Source organism: Vicugna pacos, chromosome 11, assembly GCF_048564905.1.
Source record: "Vicugna pacos chromosome 11, VicPac4, whole genome shotgun sequence".
In the NCBI taxonomy this organism is placed as follows: Eukaryota; Metazoa; Chordata; class Mammalia; order Artiodactyla; family Camelidae; genus Vicugna; species Vicugna pacos.
Genome location: NC_132997.1, coordinates 51,576,387 through 51,589,523, shown reverse-complemented (window position 1 = coordinate 51,589,523; position 13,137 = coordinate 51,576,387). Strand labels below are relative to the sequence as shown.

The 13,137-nt window shown below is 49.2% G+C and overlaps 1 protein-coding gene across 4 annotated transcripts in view; it reads left to right on the top strand.

Annotated features, from left to right (window-relative positions):
- Positions 1–13,137, top strand: part of PALD1 (phosphatase domain containing paladin 1) — a 75,540-nt gene that overhangs the window by 20,578 nt on the left and 41,825 nt on the right. The window contains exon 2 of one of the 4 annotated variants that reach the window (XM_072971361.1): positions 11,451–11,577. The exons of 2 other annotated variants lie outside the window; for them this stretch is intronic. The gene's annotated coding sequence lies outside the window, so the exon portion shown is untranslated. Of the gene's footprint in view, positions 1–2,852; positions 2,938–11,450; positions 11,578–13,137 lie in introns of those variants that run through there. One more of the 4 variants, XM_072971362.1, reaches the window with a different exon arrangement.

Below are 13,137 nucleotides of genomic sequence, written 5' to 3'. Positions count from 1 at the left end.
CATTCCCTGGAGGAAGAGAGCTCTTCCTGGTCAGGATCTTCTCTGGCCCTGGGTGGACATGCTCACTGAAGCAGATGAACAGGTAGGTGCAGGGAGAGGGGTAGGAGACTCCTGGTCCTGACCCTGCTGTCCGCTGTCTCTGTGACTGTGGGCAGGTCTCTGGCTTACTCTGGCCCTTAGTTTCCTCTTCTATAAAATGAGAGGTATAGACTAGGATCTCAAAGGTGGCTATGAATCTAACTGTAAGATACTTCTTGGTGCCCAAGGGGGATTTGGACCTTGTACCGTTTTTGTGTGTTGGATGTTGGGGGATGATTCCCCGGGTGGGTGGTGAGCTGGTTTGAGCCCTTGCATTGGGTACAGACCTGAAAATGTCATCCCTCTTCCCTCTCCAACCTCCTGCCCCAGCTCTCCCCCTGGCCCCATGGTAGGGGAACCCTGGAGCGTGGTGACTTCCTCTGTGTTTGTTCAGCAGCTGAAGCAGATGTTTCCTGCAGCTGGCCACTCAGCCTCCTGCCCTATTTTTAGCTCCATTGTTACCCTCCCCAGGCATCTGGCTGCTGAGGGGTGTGTGTGAGAGGCTGTAGCCCTGAAGGGACACTCTTCTCTGGGTCTCTTGTTCTCTGCTTTCTGCCAGGTCCCTGGGTTAGGCTTCCCATTGTCTACTGGGAAAGTGAGGGTGGGTTCAGGAGAAATGGGAGAGTGTTGAGTGGATGATGCAGGAGAAAGAGCCCAGGCTGCGGAACCAGAGGAGTGGCTCTCCTGTTATGTGATGTAGTGAGAGCTCTCTGTGAGCCTAAGTTTTTCCATCTGCTAAATGGCACGATAGCCTATCCTTCTCTTTTTCTCATGGGGTTGTTCTAAGGCTGAAATGAGATAGTGGATGTGAAATTCGTTTAGCAAATGATGTTTGGAAACTACAACTGTTGTGCGTTCAACCTTGTGGGACCCTGGAGGAGAATGAAATCCAGACTGGGTAGATGAGGCATGTACTTACCTGACATCAGGCCAGTGGGCTCGAGGCCAGGGTCCTGTGGGGCACAGGCTGTGTGCTGGAAGGCTGGAGAGGAAGGGAACATTTCCACTGGACATTGATAGATGAGGTGAAGGGATGAGGATGGGGATGGCGTTCCCGGTTGTAGGACCAAGGAGGGCAGAGGCATGGGGCAAGGAAGGGCTGGAGTGTGCTCGGCGGTCCAAGCAGTAAAGGGCCTTGAGCATCTCTGGCCAGCAGCTCTGGAGCTGCTGCTCTCTAGGAGGGACCCCATGGTGGGTCTGGAGGCAGGAGGCTCTGCAACCCCCTTACTGAGCTGGCGGCAAACACAGTTGCCCTGCTTCTGCCTTTTATACATTGGACTTTCATGAAAGATTGATTTTTTTTTACGAAGATTGATTTGCTAAAATGGTTGAAAACTACCCATCACGTTCAGCCCCTTCACATTCCAGGTAGAAATCAAGTGTGGCCCATAGAGGGCTCTGTTGAGCTTGAGGCCTCTCAGAGACCCTGTGCTGGAGGGGAACATCTTGGGGCTTCTCCTGCTCCAGGCCGTACAGCAGCTGGGACCTGGCTTTGCCTGGAATGTTGAGGGTGTGGAGGGTAAACAACAGAGGTGAGGGTGGGAACCAGGGGTCTTGCAGGCCAGGCAAGGGAGTTAAGACTGTAGGCCACAGGGTGGGAGAGATGGAGACAAACCCCAGAATTGGGTCATGGTTCTTTTTAGCTCCTTAAAATGGTATTTCGGGTCCCTGCGGTGTTGCTGAAGGTCTGACGTGGGGTTCAAGCATAAGCTCCCGCTGCCCCACTGGGGCCCAGGCCCTGAAAGCAGCCAGGACAGTGTCAGCAGGGGGCTCGGAGACTCTGGGTTTCTGCTGACCTTGAGATGCCCAAATGCCCAGCTACTTGGAGCGACATCACTGAGCAGGTGAGCGTGTCCAGGTACTTGTAACCCCGCCCTCCCCTGGGCCCTCACTGCAGTACTCTACCCTCCCCATCATCCCAGGCCGAGGTGGACAGGAGCTTCAGGCTCTTTCAGGCACAGGGTGAATGCTCTTCCCAGAGTTGACTGGCGCCTTCCCTGGGCATTTGCTACACTCGCCTCCTGTTCCTTCCTGAAGGAACCTACAGGTAGGGTCCCTCCCAGCCAGGTGATACCTTCTTGTTTTCCATGGAGTGCTCTTGCTCAGAAAGGCCCCAAGAGGGACACAGAGGGATTCCAGATGGGGAGATGCTTGGGATCTCTCTGCCTTTTTGGAATAATGGAAGTCACGCGTCTATTTATAGTATGGGACAAACATTTAGCAGCTTGGGACTTTCTAGATTTCTGCAGCCAACTTGGAAAGCGCCTACACCACACTGTCTGTCAGTCGATGGTGCTACGATGCACGTGTATCTCCTCAGCTGCCCCATGGGCCCTGGTGGCTGAGGACAGTGTCTTCTGTATTCTGTGAGCCCCCGTGGCCCCCAAGTGGGCTGGACTCACAGGATCCTGGTGTTGCCTTGCCTGAACACAGACCAGCAGGGAACCCAATGTTCTCCTGTGAAAGGGGAAAAGTCAGTTGTGCCTTGTAGTGTGTGGTCATTGAGGACCAGTCCTAAAAATAACAGAGTGTATTAGTCAGGATTACATTTGGCTGTGAATAATAGGAAAAGCCAAATAACAGTGGTTTATACAAGATGGAAGTTTATTTCTCTGTCCTGTCCAAGCCCAGAGCTTTGTGGTCCAGGCCTGGTGTGGTGGTTCTGCTCCATCAATTCCTAGGGTGTGACTTCATATGCTCGTGGTTCCGGATGGCTGTGAAGCTTCCGCCATCGTGTGTGTGTTCCAAGCAGGATGGAGGAAGGAAGGACGGAAGGGGGCTCATAAGGAAGGATCTGGAACTTGCCATGGGACACTGACCCTTATGTTCCATCAACTAGAATTTGTCACCTGGCCCCAGGTATCTACAAGGGAGGCAGGGGGAGTAGTCTTGGCTTTGGGCAGCCACATGCTCAGCTAGCTGTCCTTGTCCCTCATCTGGTTTGTTTAATACAGATGGAGGGAAGGAGAGGGGTTGAAGGCATTGTGGCATTTTCATCAAATCTGAGTACGTTCCCAGGCTAAGCTGGGCCAGTGCTTCAAGGGTGGCAGAGTCCCACACAGGGAGATTTCTCAGGAGGAGGCCAGTCCTGCCTGCGGACCAGAAAGCCACATGCCCCAGGCCAAGAAAGGGAGAGAAAGGCTTTCGAGGGGCTGGAGTCAGCCCTGTGTTGTGGCTAGAATAAGGGAGGCGAGCCACCCTCTTCTAAGAGGACAGAATCGTGCTGAGAAGGTGTGTCCCGTGTCTGGGCTGCTGGGGCCTGAGGGGAGGACGCGCTTACCTGTGGAGAGTGGTCAGGACGCTGGGGGCTCGGGCTTGGGAGAGATGAAGAGTCGCAGGTACCATGACACAGGTGGACTGGACGTAGCGATTATGGGGTGACCCCAGGACAGGAGCTCCACCAGGAATGCTCTCCTTGCCAGCCTGTGGCAGGCATGGAGGGTGGCAGGGGTCCTCTAGGGGTGTCCCCACTGCACCCTGTGTTAGCCCATCTTTGGATCCTCCAGAGATCTGGAGCTGTATTTGAATTCCCTTGATTTTCAGGTACTGGCAGCTAATGAGAGGGGAAAATAACAAACCTGTAAGGTTCAAGCACCTTGCACATGTGGACTGTAGACTTCCCCTACCCCAGATGAAATGCATTCTCTGAGTCTTCGGGGAGGGCAGGGGAGGACCAGGGGAATATGTGGAAAAGTAGCTTCTCATAAGATAGCTTAACATTAAAATTTTTTTAATTTTAAAAATATTTTAAATATCAATTAAATTTTGTTGAAGTATAGTTGATTTACAATGTTGTGTTAGTTTCAGGTATACAGCATAGTGATTCAGTTATACATATATATAATATATATATATATATTCTTTTTCATATTTTTTCCCATTATAGGTTGTTACAAGATATTGAATATTGTTCCCTGTGCTCCACAGTAGGACTTTGTTGTTTGTCTATTTTATATATAGTAGTTTGTATCTGCTAATCCCAAACTCATAATTTATCCCTCTCCCCTCCCTCTTTGGTAACCGTAAGTTTGTTTTCTATGTCTGTGAGTCTGTTTCTGTTTTGTAAATAATTTTGTTTATCATTTTTTAGATCCCACATATAAGGGATATCATATGATATTTGTCTTTCTCTGTTTGGCTTACTTCACTCAGTATGATAATCTCCAGGCCCATCCATGTTGCTGCAAGTGGCATTATTTCATTCTTTTTATGACTGAGTAGTATGCCATTGTTAGATACCAGTTTTTTATTTTGAAAAATTTCAAAACTACAGAAAAGTTTGAAAAAAGACTATGGTGAACTCATGTCCCTACTCACCAGGGGCTAACATTTGCTCTATTTGCTCCCCACCCCCAAACCACGTGAAAGTCTCAGACATCAAAATGCTTCAGTGAACTGTCTATTTTCAGTTTCTTGTAATAAGCTATAATGGAAAATAATCTGAAAAAATATCTATCTATATATGAATGTATATGTATAACTGAATTGCTTTGCTGTACACCTAAAACGAACAATGTAAATCAACTATTCTTCAATAAAAAAAAATTTTAAAAATGATTCACCTCTGAATACTTTAGCCCGTTTCTCCTGAGAACAAGGCCATTCTCCTTGTATCCACAGTATAATTATCATATCCAAGGAAGTTAGCTTATTTATCCAACATACAATCCAGATTCATATTTTTTTCTCACTTGTTCTCAAAATGTCCTTTATAGCCTTGCCCCCTCCGTCACCTCTGATCCAAGATCCCATATAGACAGAGCCTCCTGTCGGGCACAGGTAACCCACCATGGGGAGTTCCAGAGGTGGAGGGCTCCCCCATAGGCCTGGAGGCAGGCAAATCAGGGTGTTGGAAAGGGTCCTCTGTTTTCCCTAAGGTCCTGAATTCTAGGAGCCCCCGGCCCCTACTGGAGCACCTGGTGACAAGTGCTAGGGTCTTTGCTGGCCACAGAGCAGGCAGGAGCCCCTTCTCTGCCCTCCATCTGTCAGGGGAACTGAGGAGGCTTTTTTTTTTTTTCAGTGGAGGTACTGGGGATTGAACCCAGGACCTTGTGCATGCTAAGCATGCGCTCTACCACTGAGCTATTTCCCACCCCTGAGAGGGAGGCTTGTTTGCCCCACACTGAGGGAAGGGCCTGCTGCTCTACTGGCAGCTTCTCCCAGCCCAGGGGTCCGTCTGCAGGGTGACCCCCCAACTCTACTGCTGCCCCACGCTGGCCCCCACTCACCACAGCTCCTCAGCTGGCCACCTAGTCACTCTGCCCTCCTGAGTGCCACCCCCAAGTCCACCCTGAGGTGTCATCTGGATGTGTGACAGTGATGACTTCCGTCTTCCTGCCAGACCTCAGACTTCAGAGGCTCGCTGTTGTTTGCAGGCCCACTTCATGGAGGCAGCCTTCTGTTTTTAACTTTTAAACTTTTTCTTTAGGAAAAAAACATTTCAGAAACATATAATCTAGCTGGTGAAGGTCTCTTGTGATCTCAGACCCCAGACAACTTCATTTTATTTTTTAAATTGATCTCATCTTAGTTTTTTTTTTTTTAATGATTCTTATTTTTTATTGAAGTGTAGTTGATTTACAGTGTTAGTTTCAGGTATACAGCAAAATGATTTCAGTTTCGTCCTAGTTTTAAAGAGAAGGAGGCTGGGGGGCAGAGGTTGTACAGGTCTGGGTGACCCCCGAGATGTGAGGTGATGGGCCCCACAGCAGAAGCCAGGACTCTGCCTCTACTAAGCCGTGTGGCCCTGGGGAACTCATATCGTTGGCCCTGCTTAGCTGTTTCCTCTCTGCAAAGTGGGAACCTTAACCCCTGTCTTGTCTCCCTTGAGGTTGTTGTCAGTAGCAAAGATAGGAAAACTGCAAAGACACAACCCCACTCCCCCAGGCTGTATGAATGGAATGATTATCTTGGGAACATGGGTGGCCACAAGCAGAGGGCAGCAAAGGCCCTGAGCTGAGGGAGCACAGGGGGACTTGGGGGTGCACTGGGTGAGGAGCCATGACCTTTGTCCAACTTTGAAACTGTTACAAATAACTATACTTAAAACAAAATTCCCAAAGTAATCATGTTCATTGTAGGAAATTTAGAAACGATGCATAAGTGAAAAAGAAAATAAATACTATACTTATTCCCCCAACTCAGAAATAAGTACCATAATGTTCCAACATCTCCCCGTCTTTTGTGCCTGCTTTTTTTTGAGTGCCATCTTTGGTCCCAACAAGGAGCTGGGCAGGCTGGGAAGGTGAAGTGATAGAGCTTTTGTTGCATCAGCAGTTGTGCGTCTGGCTCCTCCCGTGAGCCAGGCAGCTGGACAGAGCCAGGAAAGACACAGGATGTCTCCTGCTGGGAACAGCATGCAGTGGAAGGGGATGTAGTGTCACACTTTGTGATGCTTACAATGGGCTGTGGGAGTTGAGAGGTGGGGGTGAGTTTGTAGTCAGGGAGAGCTTCCTGGAGGAGCTGGGCTTTAACTTCTAAGGGTGGGTAGAATGGGGGAGGGTGGGGGAGGAGGGCAGTCCAGGTGAGAGGAGTGTAAGACCTGCTCCTTGCTGCCTGGCCCTCCTTTGTGGGTCCTGAAAACTGCAGCTGCCCTCAGGTTGTCACCTATTCATCTCAGAAATATTTCTTGAGCATCTGCTGGGGCCTGGATGCTGTTCTTGCCCTGGGTCCACAGCATGGACAAATTAGGCACTGTCCTGTTCTTGGAAAGTTGGGGAGTCTGCTGTTACACACATAATCCCACCAATGAGGCAACTGAAAAGTAAAAGGTCATAAGCTGGGGAAGGACTGAGGAGGGATGTGGGCAGACAGCATAGTCAGGACCTCTTCAGAGAGGCTTCTGAGGGGGGACATTTGAGCCAGGACTACGGGCAGGGGCAGCCACGTGAATGAGCTGGAAAAGGGGTGGTGGTGCGAAGCTTTTGTAAGGAGGAGAGGGTCTGGGGTGTTGGGAGGAGGAGGGGGACACGGCCAGTGGCTGGTGCTTCATGGCAAGGGTAGGGGCTGGGGGCCTTTCTGCCGGGGTGAGGGGTTTGCATGTGACAGCGTGATGGAAGGAAATGACATGACCTCTGCCCAAGTTCCCTCTGCTGTGGTCATCTGTGTTCCCATGATAATCATTCCATTCCTACAGACTCGTGGGGCTTTTCTGTATCTTTGTGGTTTTTCTCTGTGACTGACAGCAACCCTTAAGGGAGGCGAGGCGGGGTTTACGACACCCACTTTACAGAAGAGGAAACGGCTAAGCAGGGCCGACAGTGTGATTTTGAGCTTTAAAGATGCATCTGGCAGCTGCGTGGAGGCTGAATCACTGCGGGACAGAGGGAAGGAGGGAGGCTCCTGCAGGCTGTTGTAGTTGGTTTAGCCAGGGGCCAGGGGGTAGTGGCAGAGAAGTTGGACCAAATAACAGTGCAAACCTGATCATCTATGCATGGGGTTTCAAAGTGGGCAGAGGACTTGCCCAAGGCCTCAGTGCAGAGCTGGGCTCTCCTGGCTCTTCATTAAGGCCAGGAGCAGACAGAAACCTCTCTCAGTGGCTTACTGGACAGAGTGAAATGGGGAGAGTTAAAATTGTGTATTACTGGAGTGGAGCAGCTGCTGTGGTCCAGCCCTGCTCTGCTCTGGTGTTTGTCTGGGATGAGAGCCAGGGGGCTGCTGGGCCCGCTTATTCCTCCAGCCTGCTCCTTTTATAGGCAGGGTCCAGGCACTGCCATGGTCCTGGCTAGGGAGGTGGAGATCTGGTACCAGTCAGTGGTTGCAGGGAGAGAATATGGAGAAGGTGGGGCGAGAGTGCAGGAGGGTGGGGCCTGGGGTGCTAGGAAGGGCTGCTGACGAGTTGTGCCCTTGCTGTGTGTTGGGCTGGGTAGGTGTCACCTTAAAACATGTCCACTTATTCATTCCCATGTGATCTGATTAAGGAGGTACAGTTTATAGTTGGAAAAACTAAGAATCAGAGAAGTGAAGCCACGTGCCGCACAACTAACACATGGTAGCTATGGGAATCAGCCCTATTTCAGCCCCAGAGTCTATGCTTTCTGTAGAGAGAGTCAAAACCACTGTTTCTGCCAACTAGGTGGGAGGATGTTAGGGAGTCCTCACTTTTCTATCTGTTAAGTAGGAATGCTAGCACTGCCTTCCTGGGGTTTCCTCATGCCTCAGACAGAGGCTTATTCAGTTCTTACCTGCAGCAGGCGTTGGGCTCAACTCTCAGGACCCTTAGCTGACCGAAGGGGGCCTCAGGGACCATGGAGAACTTGAGACTCAGCAGCACTGTCCAACAGAAATACAGGTTTCCCCAGTATCCAAAAGTGAGCGTCCCTGTGAAAGCTTTCGTGAGCTGAAAAGGTGTAAAGTGGAGAAGCAACTACCTTAGGACGTGTCTTGTGCTAACAGTGCACAAAATAAGTCAGATCAAGCAGGGATGCTCACAAACACATTTCAGAGCTGTGGGGCCTGAAGCTGAGAAGCTGAGTGTGGTTCCCAGGGCAGGAGCTTGGCGGTGCCACCCTCGCCACTCGGGGCATGCTGCCTCTGTAATGGCGCCTGCAAAACAAACGCTCAACGCTGTTTTTTGTTTCTCAATTTTTTTTCATAAAAGCAAAATCCTCTTGGGATTTCTTTAGGTTAGCGAAAACCAGTACTAATGCAGGTCTTTCGTAAAAGCAGCATGGTGTTTAAGTGAACTTTTGAAAAATGGGGGATACTTGTATATAGTGAGCTGTGTGTGTCATTTTAAATAGCAACATAAAAAAGTAAAAAGAAGTAGATGAACTTAGTTTTAGTAACATATATTATTGAACTCAATGTATCATTTTGACAGTATAATCAATTTCAATTGTTAAAGCGATATTTCACGTTTTTTTTTTTGCCCAAAGTCTTTGAAATCCGGTGTGTAGTTTACACTTGTACCACATCCCTGTGTGGACCAGCCACATTCCCAGGACTCAGTAACACAGCCCAGCTCCAAAGTCTGAGGGATCAGTGCTCCCTGCAGTGCGGGACGTGGGAACAGCTGATTTTCACAGAGCACTTGCTGACCAGGCCCTATTCTGAGGACTTTACATACCTTATGTAGTGGACCCTTGAACAACACAGGTTTGAACCATGCAATCCGCTTAACATGTGAAAATTTTTTAATACACACCTACTGGAGTACTGTACGGTCTGCGCTTGGTTGAATCCATGCATGTGGAACTGCAGGTGCAGACATTAGGCTGCTCAGGGGATCAATGTCCCTAAGCCTAGTGTTGTTCAAGGGTCAGCTGTAGTCTTTAGCCTTCACAGCAACCCCACAGGGGAGGTACTGCTGTTGTCCTCATTTCATAGTCGTGGCAACTGAGGTCTGAGAGAGAGGCTGGCTGAGGCTGCATGGCAGGTGAGCTGTGGAGCTAAGGAGGAAGGTGTGACTAGAGGGACGAACTCCTCTTGGTTTTAACAGATTTATTTAGGCAAATTTCTTATGAAAAAATTCACCCTTTTTGAGCATAGTTTAGCACTGGCAAAGGTACACAGTTGTGTAACCTCTGTGTTCACTGTGTGGAGCCATCCCTTCCCCTAAAAGGTGCCCTCAAGCCCCTGTGCAGTCAACTCCCTTGCCTCTGACAACCATCCATTTGCTTTCTGCCCCTGTAGTTCTGCCTCTTCCACGATGTCATATAAATGAGGCTATATGGTTTGAAGTCTTTGAGGCCTGATTCGTTTCTTGTGTGATGTTTTTGAGGTACAGCCATGTCGTGTGTATATCAGTAATGGCTTCCTTTTTTTTGCTGAGTAGTATTTCATTATATGAATATGAATTCAGACATTTCATTTTTCCATCTGTTTACTGGTCGATGGACATATGAGCTGATTTCAGTTTGGGGCTATAATGAACGAATAATACTGCTGTGCACAGGCCCTTTTTTGGAACATGGTTTCACTTCTCTTGGGTAGTTAGTTACCTGAGAATAGAATTGCTGGGCCTTATGGTGAGTGTATGTGTAAATTTGTAAGAAGCTACAAAGCTGTCTTCCAAAGTAGCTGTGTGATATTAACACTTCAGCACTGTGTCTCCAGTTCCTCCACAACCTGATGAACACTTTAGATTGTCAGTCTTCTAAAATTGGTTTTTCTGGTGCATTTTGCTGATGACAGAAGAACGTGCTGTAAAAGATGCTGAGCATCTTTTACATGCTTATTTGACATCCATTTGAACCTTCAAATCTTTTGCCATTTTTAATTGGATTTTTTGTTAACTTAATATTGAGTTGACAGAGTTGGTACCTCTTTTCTTGGGATTAAATAAAATAGTATATGTCAAATGCTTTGCAATCAGAGATCCACTCATTAGCCCTTCTGGCGTCCCCCTGTCAACACTTAGGGTCACTGTCTATCTCAAGCACCTGTTGAGACCCTCCCCTTACTGCTCACCCTGGCAGGTACAGGAATCACACTCTCGACCAGCACCCTCTAGCGGTACAACGTCTACTCAGTACCATCTCCCTGTGCTCACAAGAGCATCTTCGCCTGTGCCTCAGACCAGTGTCAGCATGGCCAGGGGGCTTAGGGTCAAGAGGCAGGAGCCCTGGGTCCTAATTCTGTCTTTGTGACCATTTCCCATATGACTTGGAGCTCATCACTTTCCCTCTCTGGGTCTCTTTCCTCATCTATAGAAAGAGAAGGTTGAACTAGCTGACCTCCGGGGGTATAGCCAGCTCTGAATCTCTGCTTTTAGCACCCTTGGTAACAGCCGTTTGCGGAGGCTCCTGTGGTCAGAGCTTTCCCTAAGGCAGGACTTGGGATTTTGTGAGAGGGTCGGGGGCAGGAAAGGCAGGACAAAGGAGCAGGGAGGGGTGGTGGCTGGGTCAGGAGCAGATGGCCAGCTTTCTGCTTCAGTTCCAAGAGCCAGAATCTGCTTTGGAAAAGCCACTATTCATCTTTTCCAAGCCCACAGGATTTGACAAGCTGGAGTTCATGGCTGCTGTTCTGTGACCAGGACAAAGAATGGGGGTGGCAATTGTGAGCTTTGGACTAGAGATGAGAAAACAGACCTGAATGGTGACAATTCGCTTCTACCAAGAACCACATGAAAAGAAATGGACTTGGGTTGCTGAGATGTTTAGAGCTGGGGCCTTACGAATCAGCCATTGAACCTCTTGTCTGTCATCCCCTATTCTAGGGCCCAAAATGGGCGTCTGCAGCATCCTCTTGGCTTGAATACTGCTCTTGATGAGAGGCTCACTGTGCCAGCAGGCTGGGTGTTTATACTGTAGCATCAGTCAGCTAGTTGATGAGTTGGAGCTAGTATTCCAGCTCCTGAAATTTGATTCTTCTTGGAGAATCAAGGTCACCTCTCTGCCAAGGATTCCATTGTGTGATTTCTTTTCTCTCAGGTCTGACTGCCATGTGATTGCTCAGAGGCAGAAGGATGTCATGTCCACGTGTGGAACTTTCTCAGATGCTCTTCGAGCTGCAGCCCAGATGATTCTGTGGCTTTGTAACTGGTCACTGAGGGCTTCTGTGAGTGAGATGGGGCCTGGAGTCCTCCTTCCCTACGTGGGACACCCCGTATCTCTCTGCCTCTCTGGGAGGCCGTATCTGGGTGCCCTGGCAGAGAGTGGAGAGGATGGGGGTCCCTAAGGTCCCTGAATGGGGGTTGAACAGATCCAAGAGGGAGGTGAGAGCTTGTGGGCTGCTTTTGCTGTCAGGGTCAGCTGTGATGAGGAGGGAGGCAGGGAGCTGTGATGAGGAGCCATTACTAACTGCTGCCACTGCTGCCACTAACCAAAGGTCATCTGTCCTCACCTGAAATGGACACAGTAAGGCCTGGACATTGCAGAGTTGTTGGGGGCGGGGACCATAATGTTAAGCATTTAGCATGGTGCCTGGCACTTAGTAGGTGCTTTGAAATGTGAACAAACAGAAGCTAAGGAGAAAGGGGAATGGAACCTGTATTTGATAGGGAATGTTCTTCCCTCAAAGCATGGGGTTCCTTTTTTATTTGCCAAGAACCCCTCAAGCAATCTGGCAGAAAACTCTCGGACCCCTTCTCAGAGTAATGTTTTTAAATGCACAAAATTAAATATATGGGATTACAGAGGGGTGAATTTTATTGAGAACTATCAAAATACTAAAAACCAAATTGGTGATGAAGTAGTAAGTGTCCTTAGTTATTCTTGCATTAACGAGATAATCCATTAGGTAAGTTAAGGTTAAATTTTATTTTTAAAGACACCAGTGACAAGGCTGCTGTTGCTCAGCTTTGATGGGGACGTTCAGCTGGGGCGTACCTTTCAGGACACGTGCCCCGTGTGATGGACAGACAGACTGCAGTTGGTTTGACAGTTCCTGGTGTGGAGAACCTCACTTTGCAGATGGCACGGCAGCTTCTTTACAGCTGCTTTGTGAGGTGAAGCTAGGCTTCTCTCTTGGATGGTCACATTCTCCACGCTTGTTGAGTTAAGCTCGGCTGTGAGAACCTCGGATCCCACCATGGGGGCCTGAGACCACCAGGTGCTGAGTTGCCCAGGGTTGACCAGTCCTGTCACCCCAGGTCTGTGCGCAGGGATCCCGTCTCTGGTCATTATGGGGATGTTAAGCAAGCAATGACTGATCCCTGCACAGCTGCAGTGTGATGTGAAAATGTCTCTGAGCTCAATGGCCACCATGTCCTGGTCTCTGCCACGCAACAGGGGCGGCCTTCACTTGTGGTTGAAGGAAATGCCAGCTTTTAGTTAGAAGTCAGGAAAATAAGGCAAAGTTGTTTGCAAAGCATTCAGGCTCTTAGACCCCCTTACTGTCTGGTCTCATCCCAGTCTAGCCCCCATGCTCCCTCCTAGCAGACGTCTGAGCACCAGGGATCCAACCCATACCCCTGCCCTTGCTGACCCCTCACCCTGGTAGTGGACAGCAGTGGAGTGACCACTAGGACTGCCAGTCTTAGAAGCGAGATCCATCTGAAGCTAGAAAGGGCTTTCCCATCCCTCACTGTCATTTTGTGGCTCTGGACACTGAGGCCCAGAGAGGAGAGGTAAGTTGCCAACGGCCCCACAGCAAGGATGAAGGGAGGCTGACTCTGGG